The 12,177-nt window shown below is 35.9% G+C and overlaps 1 protein-coding gene across 14 annotated transcripts in view; it reads right to left on the reverse strand.

Annotated features, from left to right (window-relative positions):
* Window positions 1–12,177, reverse strand: part of RALGAPA1 (Ral GTPase activating protein catalytic subunit alpha 1) — a 135,797-nt gene that overhangs the window by 18,025 nt on the left and 105,595 nt on the right. The window lies entirely within an intron of this gene.

Below are 12,177 nucleotides of genomic sequence, written 5' to 3' on the forward strand. Positions count from 1 at the left end.
TTTCAACCCAAGTTGTAACTGACTGCTTTCTGAGTCAATTTCTGAGGCGTATTTCTTCATGAAGAAATAAGGGAATATGTAAGAGATAAATCCATACAAATTAATCCCATCATTCCAGATCTTGCAATTTGTTTCCAACGCATGTAGTTGCATCATTCTTTAAATGAATATAATGAAAATTACTTTTCTTTTTTTTACACTACTAAAAGTTCAATAAATCTGAGATAAATTAAAAGTTACCAGGCAACACATACATTTGCCATTTAGAGGCTTTTTTCTTTACTAATCTTACAGCTAAAGGAGATTACTTCTAGTATATCTACCCTCTGGTTAAACGGTTAAAAGTCCTGCAAGGTAAGCATAGGCTAAAGTTGCAGCCACTGAGTGTTTCCAAGTTAATGCTATTGCTTTCTGCCTAGTTTACTACCATTCTATATTGAAAGGCATTGACTTAATCTGAATTATATAAGAATCTTCAATTTTTACAGTGTGAGCACTTTCAAAATTGCTAAGTTACCGCAAACAATTGTAATTGATGCTTACATTTTCATTGGAAAACCCAATATATTTAACATTCTGCAACACTGTCCTTCTAGGAAAATCCTTGATATATTGTTTATTTTTATGTTGTTCCACCAGATCTTACAGCTAACTAAATTCTTCAGTGGTTTATAACATCATCTAGGAAGAAAAAGCTGTGATTCATCAGCGCAGACAAAGCTGGGCTTTAATCCATTCCTATAACCATATTGCCAAGTCTATATTGTTTACATTGCGTCTCAATTAAGAGACAGGCAGGACACCTGGTACTTCTTTATCTAAGTCCCACGGGCTGCCAGATGACTCAAAATCCATAACAGGTGCTAAGGCAGTGTGAGTGTAGCACCATTAACACAAGCTAGAATTGGATAAAATTTGGACTATACTTAACCACTTAAAAACACTCAATTATGAAATGAAAAATGTAACCACTCTGCACCAAGCTCCTTTATAAAAGGCACTTATAAAGATATGTAGAATTAAAGTGCGAGTGGAATGGACTTAACATGAATTTTAATTTTAGTATAAATATTCTCCAGAATTAAAACGATATAAAAAAGTTGAGTTTTTTAAGATAACCATATAAAAATATATACTTACTGAAATGAATTAATTCTAATTCTGATCATCTGCTTAGGCAGCAAAAATCACAAAACTGATGCTCAGATTTCTAACAATTTCAAAGTTAAGGGAAAAAAATCTGAATTAACAATACTTATGGAATTCTTCAACTCTGTAGAACCCAGAGGACTTTAGGGACTTTGGCAAATGAAAGCATCTTACTGAAGGATTTTTAAAAAACAAGGTTCAAGTGAAAACTGTATGATAAAAGATATTCCTTTGCACCAAAAAATCCCACTGCAAATCTCTTTTCAGCACTTTTTCAGCTAAGGTGACTGAACTAAGTATTAAGCTTAGACACTGACAAAATACACCTCCTGAGAGGAAAAAATGAGTATCAGAAATTTTACAGTGGGCAATTACTTAAGAACTATCTGTATCTAAATGTGCAGTAATCCAATTAAGTTTCTATTTAATATTGTAATTATCAAGAACACAATATAGTGATTTTATTACCAGAGTAAGCAGTAACAAAGTACAGTAAACTGTCATTTAAGACAGTGTCATAGTATCTACGATAAGCAGCATATTGGCTTAAACTAATGCACTATATGCCTCTAGGGAACAACAGGCTCAGAGACTGGGTTTTAACATCAGAATCTATCCATTAATCTTGACTTAAATATAATCTACTCTGCAGTAAGAGGAAGAATGGGCATTCAATGAATTATCTGTTTGAAATATAGCAGGAGCATATTAACACAAACATATAGTAGAAAGTCTCAGTTTCGGTACCATTTATTGGTATGGTTGGTTTTGCAAGCCCTGAACTGCATTTTAGCATGAAATTAAAAAGATAGTAAGATCAAATGGCTAGCAGTATCGGAAGGATAAATACCTCAACACTGTAACAGATTACTCATTAACTTTACTGGCTGTGTCGTTAGAAGACTAATACAGTATTTACAAATACCCCGCTCATCCATGTTTTAGTAACAGGCTACAGAGGTGAAAGCAAAACAGTGAAGGAAACCGTGCTGAAGCTGTTATGCAGGCAGAATTCCTACTCCAACTTCCAGGGAGGATTTGTCTTACTAATGTATCCAAGACAGGAATCAATGACCCTACAAGGTATGTTGTGCTAATTGTTTTGAAGCCCATTACAGCTGCTGCTACTTCAGGTCCTCTTTGGAGCAATGTTCCTGCCGGCAGACAGAACAGCTCGCAGGCAGCCGCTCACCTGGCAGCAGCGAGTTTGCAGGAGGCAGCAGGGGAGGCACAGGGCCAACAGGCCAAGGGACTGAAGTTTATTAAAGGATGTTGCACCAAAAGTGCCAATGAGAGATGCTAAGGTGTTGCAGTCATCACTTCAGCCCACAAATAATGTGGAATAGTACAGGCCAGGGGGAACTGCAGCCCTGCATACTAACTCCAGATTTTGTGAGGGGGAATTTATCCCCACTCTGACACTCAGTTTTACATCAATTTTAACTCAAGTAATTAACAATGATGAGTCTAAAAATAGAGAAGCAAAAGTGTAAAAACACAGAAGCAAGCTGGCTTTTTGCTCTCTGATATTAGCATGAATGCCTAAGCCCACTGTTCATACATTCAAATGTTTAAATTTCTATCTTAAACACTTTCTTTACATATATAGACATGTTCATTGATGAGAGAAACAGCAAGGAAAATGCCTTTCATGAAGACATCACTACAAACTGTAAAATTACACAAATATGAAATCACATTAACATTAAATATTGTCCAGCAAAAAGACGTGCACATAAAGACACATATTAATTTGCAATTCCACACTACAAAGTAACAAAGAAACCTTCTCACGTGATAAATTTTGTCATGAATTCCAATCCGTACTTTAATAAACTTTACAACTACCTTTCTTTTTTTCTTTTTTAGTTGAAGAGGATGTTTCCTTGCTACCCTGGATTGCTGCAGTACTGGTACGAGATAATCTACTTATAAGTCTCTTCAGAGGGCAGTAAATTTGATTTTTAAAACAATTTTTAAAACTCGAAGACAGGCTTCTTCTATTTAAATGAAGAAAACAAATATTAATTTTCAGTTACTTCCCCTTTTTCTTTATTTTGAAGGGCAATTAGTAATGCAGCCCCTTCACCCTCCCTCCCTAGTGCTGTCAAGCTGTTGAGAGCAGTTTGCAGCACTACAATGGTACTATTGTGAACACAGCCTGGGCTTCCTTCCCACAGAGAGTTAAATGGGCAGTTCCTGCTGCCCATGATTGGTGTCCAGCGAAACAATACTTAAGAGCCAGGTTTTATCAGTTCCACGCCAAAGAAGTGAAGCCAGGGAACCCAAGCCTTCATATCATGCTGAACCATATGCCAACCCTGCTGGCCCCAAAGGTTTATCACTAAGAATCAGGATCCATCATGTCCCCTGTGAAATTTCACTTCACATACCTTCTGTGAAATGCATGGCTTTGCTGAAAACTGACCTTTTTCCACAATTGGCAAGAACAGATGGACGGTAACTATGGTTTGGCAAGCAGAAATTAAAAGATTTTCTAATAGCCTGCATTCTTCTGTGTTTGGGAGGAGAAGCATTCAGAAGGAGATAGATATATTTGTGACCCACAAATTCAGGAGCAGTTAATCAGCAATTAAACTATTTTCTCAATGTCTAGAAAGTATATTGAGATTAATTTGATTGGCCAGGCTATGATTAGGACTCATATCCTTCTGACTACCATATGGTAATTCCAATTACTGTAATACTAACTTTTAATCCTTGCTTTATGTTAGTTTATTCCATTTTTCTATTATGTTGCACATACAGAATAAACTATATACATACACCCTTTTTAGCTATAATTTTGACCTGTTTAATTAGTGAATATTGTTACATGAAATACATTCCATCTCCAGCTAGATATTTCCATATACTGACAGGTATTAAACCCCTTTTTCCAGTAACTGAAATACAGACCTGTCAGAGAACAAAGACAATCAGAGTGCTATTTTCTATTAATCTCCTATTTTTTTTTTTGGTACCTATCATCTTCTAATCCCTCTGTTGGCACTGGAAAGCATGCCCCAACTGTCTTGATTACCATATGCAGAATGATGCAGAAACAGTTTGCCAATATCTTATTCAACTCGCCCGAAAACATCACTCTGTCTCTCAGACATTACTGTTGATCAGTTTTCCTTGTTACAAATGATCTCTCACATTTCCCACCAATTTATACACCAGAATCAACCATACACATACTTATTCTTTATATACAGTTTTTAGTGTTTTAAGATACAAATCTTTCATGTCATGTGCAAGTCACTTATCTGTTATTAGGGGTGAATTTATGACTTGAAAAGGATTACATCAATAAACAATGCTGTGTTTTGCAACATAAAAATGGGGCTTAAACAGTTTAAAAACTTTTCTTTATTTAAATCTTAGAAATGTCAGGAAAAACTCTTTAATCTTCCCTGCTTTTATTCATAGACTTCTGAGAGCTATCAAAGAAATCTGTATGAATTTTACCACCTTAAGGGGGCAAGAGTCTTAACATTTTAACAAAGGGCTTTTGTTACCAAAAATGTTTAATTAATTAATAAGGTTAAGTAGGTATTAACAAAAAACCTGTCATTTTGTGTTACGTACAAGGCAATCAACTCTGCCTAAGAGTGAACTAATTTATGTTTTTCATTCCAGATTAAGGACTCCTAGCCTTCTCCCTGCAAATTTTTGTTTAAAAGAGGGATCTATACACATTTAAGACACATTTTATAATGAAAGAGTGATTGCTCTACTAACTTCCAGCTTACAACATTCAAAAATTTCCTACCTTAAAAGATGCAGTAACAAAGAACTCCCCTCCCTCAATCGAGCTGTACTGGCAGATTCAAATTCACAAGTTCTAGGAGGCTGATAAAGTACTTCACTGCTTTTCAGAGTAGCCCACTGATACCCTTTTATTCTAAAACAGAATGCCACTGGCACAAGCCTACCCATATTTTATACAGAAATCAGTTGAACCAATACTCCCCTTCAGATGGGTGAATTCAAATAATGAAAAAATGTAAAAGAACCTAGAATATATTTTTCTTAACAGTACAAAAAGATTTGAGTCTCCCCCATAACTGTCTACAATAGCAATGGAGCACTCAGCTCTTTATAAGTGCAATTATTACTAGAAAATTGTATTACTAGAGCCAATCAGTTTTGTCTCATTTGATATTTTGTTTCTTTACCACTTTCAAGAAAGTCTCATGCATTTCATTAGGGAAGAGTAACTAATAAATAAAGCTGTACTACTAATTAAAAAACAAGTTATAGATATCTTGTGATGACAACATTACTACTTTTAACCCATGTGCTTACACTATACCTCTTTAACAAGTACTCCCAGCATCCTAGTTCATATCTGCAGGCAGCTCTTAAGAAGAGGTAGAGACAGAAGAGCTACCTGGGGTAGAGAAGGCAGGTTCTGTGGGATTAGAAGCAGGGCAGTTACTGAAGAAAATGTTTACATGAACACGTACAAATCCAGAACTGCTGCTAAAGAAAAGTATGTATGTGTGTTTTGCTAAAAAAACCTCACAGACTATATTCATTAAAATATACTACAGTACAACACAGCTTTCAAGTTTCACACTTCCATTTACTCATATTAAAAATGCATGAAAACTGATGGAAATAATGTGTATGTCTACATGAAAATGTCGTAAAAACAGCAGCTTCGTATACACATCTGCAAGTATTTCTCCAGCAGTTATCTGAAGCGTCTATATGACAAACACTAAGGCAAGAGTTTAAAAACCTGTCACAAATGTTGGTTCAATCAGTTGTCTCTAGTGGCTAAAATCAAAGGCATTTAAAGTGATGCTTTGGAATTATTCATTGCAAAACAATCCTGTTCTTTCAACAGGTAACTAATAAATGATGGCTGAGAACAGGCTTGCACTACCTCTGAGGTCCAATTGTTACTCGGAACACTGCCTACTTTTGCTCCCTGGTGTTGCATTTTAACTCTAATTGCATGATCAAGCCAATAAATTGGACTCAGGGGACAAAAAACCACTACAAAAGTACCTACCCTGACAAAACCAGAGGTTGCAAGAAAATGCACTTCAAACAGAAGTGAGGCAAGACGAGACAAGCGAAGGAGAGGTATCAAGGCTTGAAAGACAGTCATTAATACTGACAGATTACTGTAATTCTGGCTGTCAAGGTGATCGATTTAAGCAGCATATGCCAATCAATACTCTTCTCATTTACTGAGCAGCATTATAGTTAGGTAAGATGTCCCTAAGACAGGATTTCAAACCATACTTAACAAACATAAATAGCACAATTTATGCTTTGGAATCTTAGCTATTTTTTCATTTGGCCTTTTTTTAATTGGGCAAGCTTCAGGGTGATGGTATCAATACAAAAGATGTTTTAGATTATTCTATTACGTTGCATTGCCATCATGTATACAATTCCTTTACATGAGATATTTCAAACTGTACCAAATTTCTGTATAACATATTAAAACACTAATCTTGAATATGAACATTCTTAAATGCAGCAGTTATTTAAATACTGCTCATTTTGGTTTTTTCACATTAGTGGTTTGCCATTCTGAGTACTTTAGCCATCCATGGTTTACAAGAAAACAAATCTTCCTGGTATTTCCCTTGGAATTTTCCTTACAACAGTCTCTTATTGTTCAAATATACTTGTGATATCAAAGGAAAACACATTAATTGGATGTATTAGTTCAGAGGAAAAATTATATAAAGATAATAAAAGTAGCTATTACTGTCATTGCATACCTAACAAGTAGACACACACACACACATGCGCAAATGTACACACATGCATGACTATATAGAGATATAAAGCTTTCCTCTTGTATTTAGGTCTTATAATGCACGGAGAGACTGTTACACATGGTTCCTTGAAACTGAAATACCTGAACAGTCCATTAAAACAATCAGATACTTATAAATGCCTTGGAAATCTTTTGGGTTTTGTGTTATACCATTGTATGCAGGCATTTAATGAATCATATTTTGAATTATTAAAAGATTGAGTTGTCAGCAGAACTAGAATTTGGAAGAACAGCAAAACTAAGCAAATCAAAGCACAGGAAAGACTGAACATCATATTCTCTACCTTATGACTCTTGCTTGAACTTGGAAAACAATTTCTGTTGCTAAACAGTAAAACAGATTTTAGAAATAACTCTATTTTATTCTGGAAAAAACAGCAGGGGTCATATGATGAACTCATCCACGGCTCTTACTTGAACTCATATCAGATAAGGCAACAATGGTATGATGCAGGGATGGGATAAATATTCACTGAAATCCTGAAATTTTCAATTATTTGTTGTAAAGCATAGAGATGAGTATCTAAAAAGTGTATCAAGCAGTATTTTTAATATCTGTTTCTTCTCAGCTATGATGACAGAAAAATCAGTAACAGGTATGTTAAAACCTTATTAAATGTCCTGTGCGTCAAAATTGTATTGCCAGAAATACAGCAAAGTTTGCCGAGAATTTTCACATGTAGCAGTTCAAAAAAATTCTAAACCAGAACATAGTAAAAGAGCAATTATAATGGCATGCATTAGTTCTTTCACTATACAAAATTAATTAGTGGCACTGTGAAAAATGAATTAACGATACAGCTTTAAGGAGAGAGAGCACCCTTTATGCCTTTTCCATTTGACACACAATTATCATTGATGCAGTATCCCTGTATTCATTTTTTTCTTACAGATGCTCATGCATCTCTAAGATAGAAAACTTACTGGACTTAAGAGGAAGGGAAACTGGCATTGCCAAAATCAGTGCTTTACAGCTTTAACTTCTAAGTTTCTGTATTAGTGAACACCTCCAAAATCTTCACAAATTCCAGTTTGAAAATGTAAATCAAACAAATATTCTTAATTAAATGAGACAAATATGGCCAGAGAATCTGAAGAATACTCTTTGCTCACTGTATGTCATTAATAACGAACGCTTTCTTTTTGAAGATAAACTTTCCAATGTCTGCAATTCTATCCTGAGGCAGATGATGGTCAAGCAGGCACAACAAACAGCAATACTACCAAGTTTCAATAAAAACCTTTCTTGGAGAAGTTGAGTATCGCATCAAGCAAGAAACCTTCTTCTCAGCTCTGAGTTTTTAATACAGAGGAAACACTCCAAAATTTGTGTACAAAGTGCAAAAAGTAACACTAGTTGTTTCACAACTGGAATTTCAGTCCCACAAGGTTTCTAGTCTTTTTCCTGTTTTGTTGCAATAATTTTAACAAGTTGGACCACTGGAGATGCCTACTATGCTAAGTAAAGAACATTATCTTTGTGTATCTCTTGACATCTGGCTAACACCTGTTGTTTATTCATGAAGTTTAAGTAAAATTTTATATGAACCCACTCTTTCTATTGTTCAAAATACTTAGTATTGATCCATTTACTACACATTGTATATTCCGAATTCAGAATGTGACAAAGTGCTTGCTCTGAGATGCAAGCCATGAATAAAACTATTCCTATCAGGAATTTCAATGCAATTTAGTAAATAAAGAGTATTTAACAATCCCCTAAATATTGGCCTCCTTATTCTACATTATAGTGAAAATGATTGTTCTCAACATTCAGTCCCATTACTACACCTGCAGTTATGAGTCTTACAAGTTTTCCTAGCATATGTGCAGCTGGAGTGCATTCAGGAGATAAGCAGGTACTTCTTAAGACAACGACAAATGCAATGAGAAGAAGAAACACATCAACTATGCCACAGAAAAGGGGGTACTGCTGCTTCATTAGCAAGACAATACAAGTATTTTGTGTGTGTCACCTGCTACTGTGCATGTATGCCACCTGTTGGTGAGGGGGTACTGTTACAAGAAAGCTAGGCCACCAAAAGATTGTGAGGGACTGCAGAATCTGCGAAGGGAAAACTAAAGCAAATTCCACAAATCAGTGGAGAAACTCCACCCAAAATGGCAGTATTCTCTCCACGCAGTTGCAGCAATGAGTATGTCAAGCATCAAGTTAAAGCAGGAGACCTGCCATGTGCGACTCATGTTTGCTGATAAATTTAGTACATTTTTAATCTTAAAATACTACAGTAAGCAAACATACCGTTATAGTATTCGAAGCAAAGAATAAAAACACAGAGCAGATGAAACCTTTAAAACTCATTAACAAAATCAAATCCTCAAAGTGTTTTCCTGTCTAAGTTTGCTATCAGAAGGGTCAAAATAATACCAGAAAGACAAAGATGATTGACAGAATATGTCAATCTCAGAAAGCTACTTCAGACTGTACAATACATGCTCAAAGTTGGGGCAGACTATAAAAGGGAGATGAGCAGAATTTCCTGTATCCATGCAACCGTTATTATACTATTCACACGTACTACCCATTGCCACATTGTGATTAACAGACTAGAGCAATAAGGAAAAAGTTGCAATCAAGTTACATGAAGAGGACTGAATATCCCTGCTGATTACAAATGACAGCTGATTTTTTGTCAGGTCCGCACTTAGAAAATGCACTAACTCAGAGGATGGATAAGCCTCGAAAGTAGGAGGGCCAAACTCAGTGCCACTTTCTTCACATCCCATACGCAAGCAAATCAACACAGTCCTAGTTTAATTAAGAGCTTACCATGATCCATCACTGCAAAGATCTACAACATAACATTGTAAATATTCCCCCAAAAGAGATAAGCACAGACCTACATATATATCACCAACTCCACGCTGAGTCAAAAGGTGCCCACCAAGTATTACACAGCACAGTGAAATGAACCAACACACCAACAACATGGAGACATCCATACACTGATGCTGGCTTTGGAATTAACTATTTCTGCTGGTCTACTACAGTAGAAAGAGAGCTAATACAGAACACACTTCAAGCCCTATACTTCTGTTTGACAGAAGTCTCAATATTCTTGTTCCCTCAAGATCCACATTCAACTGTATTTCTACTAATCATCATCAAAGTTCCTAATAAGCTAACACTGCTCCAGTATATTAGATACTCATAGGTAAACAAAAATTAATTTCGAGCTCATCACTTCAGAATTCTCTTTCACTGACACCATTATGGTCCTGGACGTGTGGGAAGCCTTGATTATCAGCTTCACTTTTCCAGCTGGGTCTTTCCTTTTGGTGTACCTTCTAAGCAATAGCTCTTCTGTTCCTTTTTTCCTCCCTCTTTGAATGTATTGTTTTCACCACTCTGAGCCCTCTTTTTCTTTGCTCCAGCAACACTCCAACACAAGGAAAGACCACCTTGATCAATGAGTCCTGTTTTCCACAAAAGACATTAACTCTGGCAGGGTCTCCAGAAAAGCTATTTAACCACAGACTATAAAATACTCCTGCCCCCACAACCCTTCTGTACACAACAAACTTAAAAGCCAGTAGTGAAGTGCTACAGCCATAGCTAAAATATGCCAGAGGAAAAAAGTGGGAGACACTAAAGTCAATCCCTGATGTCTTCAATTCCCTGCTATTGCAGAAACATAATTAGATTCAATTTTCAAATATTCCTAGTTAACAGACCATGTCCATGTTACAGGAAACACCCACCAGTCTTTGCCATTCTTGTATGAGGGAAATTCCTTCTTGACCTCAAATCTGGCCATGGGTTAAACACCAAGAGCATGTCCATGATGTTTTTAATCAAGCGTTTTTTAAACCACTGAGAGCCAGGCCAAACTTTGAAGTTTAACATTTTTTTGCTGTTCTCCACTGACACAACTGACTCTACCATAGCCTAATTCAAGCCAGGGAAGTTTGTAGAGTTTTTTCTAATTTCATGCCACGCAAACAGCTTTTAAACAACTGCCCACACCCCCATTTTAATTTTTAAAGTATTATACAAAGCACCGAATATAAGATACTCCAAGCCAGGTAGAAAAAGAATTCCACCAACTACTTAACAAAGCTGCCCTTTAATATCAGTGCCCAATCAACTGGTGTTTCATAAGCTTACCAAGTGATGATACAAAACCCACCAACCAATACTAATATTAAGTATATGTAATGCTTTCCAGTTATCATGCTAACCATATTAGGAGACAAATATCAACATTTTAACGGAGGCCACATTATGTCATAAATGACATGCAGTGCTTTGATGCATATAAAAAGTATTATTTGGAGAACTGAATTTAGTAACAAGTGATAGGACAACAGGTAATGGCCTCAAGTTGCACCAGGGAAGGTTTAGACAGGATATTAGGAAGTATTTCTTTACAGAACGGGTTGTTAGGTGTTGGAATGGGCTGCCCAGGGCAGTGGTGGAGTCCCCATCCCTGAAGGGGTTTAAGAGTCGGGCTGACCCAGCGCTGAGGGATATGGTGTAGTTGGGAACGGTCAGTGTTAGGTTAATGGTTGGACTTGATGATCTTCAATGTCTTTTCCAACATAGATGATTCTGTGATTCTAAAGTGAATGTGCAATACACAGCTCTTAGGAACTGGACAATTCCTAGACATTGAGCTGGCAAGCTATGTCCAAGGAATTTATTACAACTTCCATATTCTGTAAAGAGGTTTAAACATACAAGTTTGTGGTGTATTTTGGTACTGAAAGTCTGCTATTTCAAAGTAATCTGTTTTCAAATTGCTCATCACTATACATCAATATAATGCTATAAGCCCTCACTTTTCATGATATAATGATGATAATACATTTTAAATTCTTTGATTATGCCACTTGAGAAATGACAAAAAGATCGGACCTTTCCAAACACAAAAATACAATGAATCAACATCTGTCTTCTACAGAAATGGCACAAACATCATTTAACGTGATCACATCAAACACCATCCATCATTCATCTGTAAATTCACTTCATCATATCTAATCCAAAACTCTGTAAGTATTAACAGTCAGCCTTCGAAAAAACAGAGTATTTTAGCAACAATCTGTCACATGACAAATACAAGTATCTACAGCTTGGGTGGAAATTAAGCACAGAATTTCTTCTAGATCTAAATTTAAACTTATCTGTCAATTTATGACATTAAAAGATAGTACGTTCTTTTATATTTAACTAACAGAATATATAACAGGTA

Source organism: Strix aluco, chromosome 4 (genome assembly GCF_031877795.1).
Source record: "Strix aluco isolate bStrAlu1 chromosome 4, bStrAlu1.hap1, whole genome shotgun sequence".
In the NCBI taxonomy this organism is placed as follows: Eukaryota; Metazoa; Chordata; class Aves; order Strigiformes; family Strigidae; genus Strix; species Strix aluco.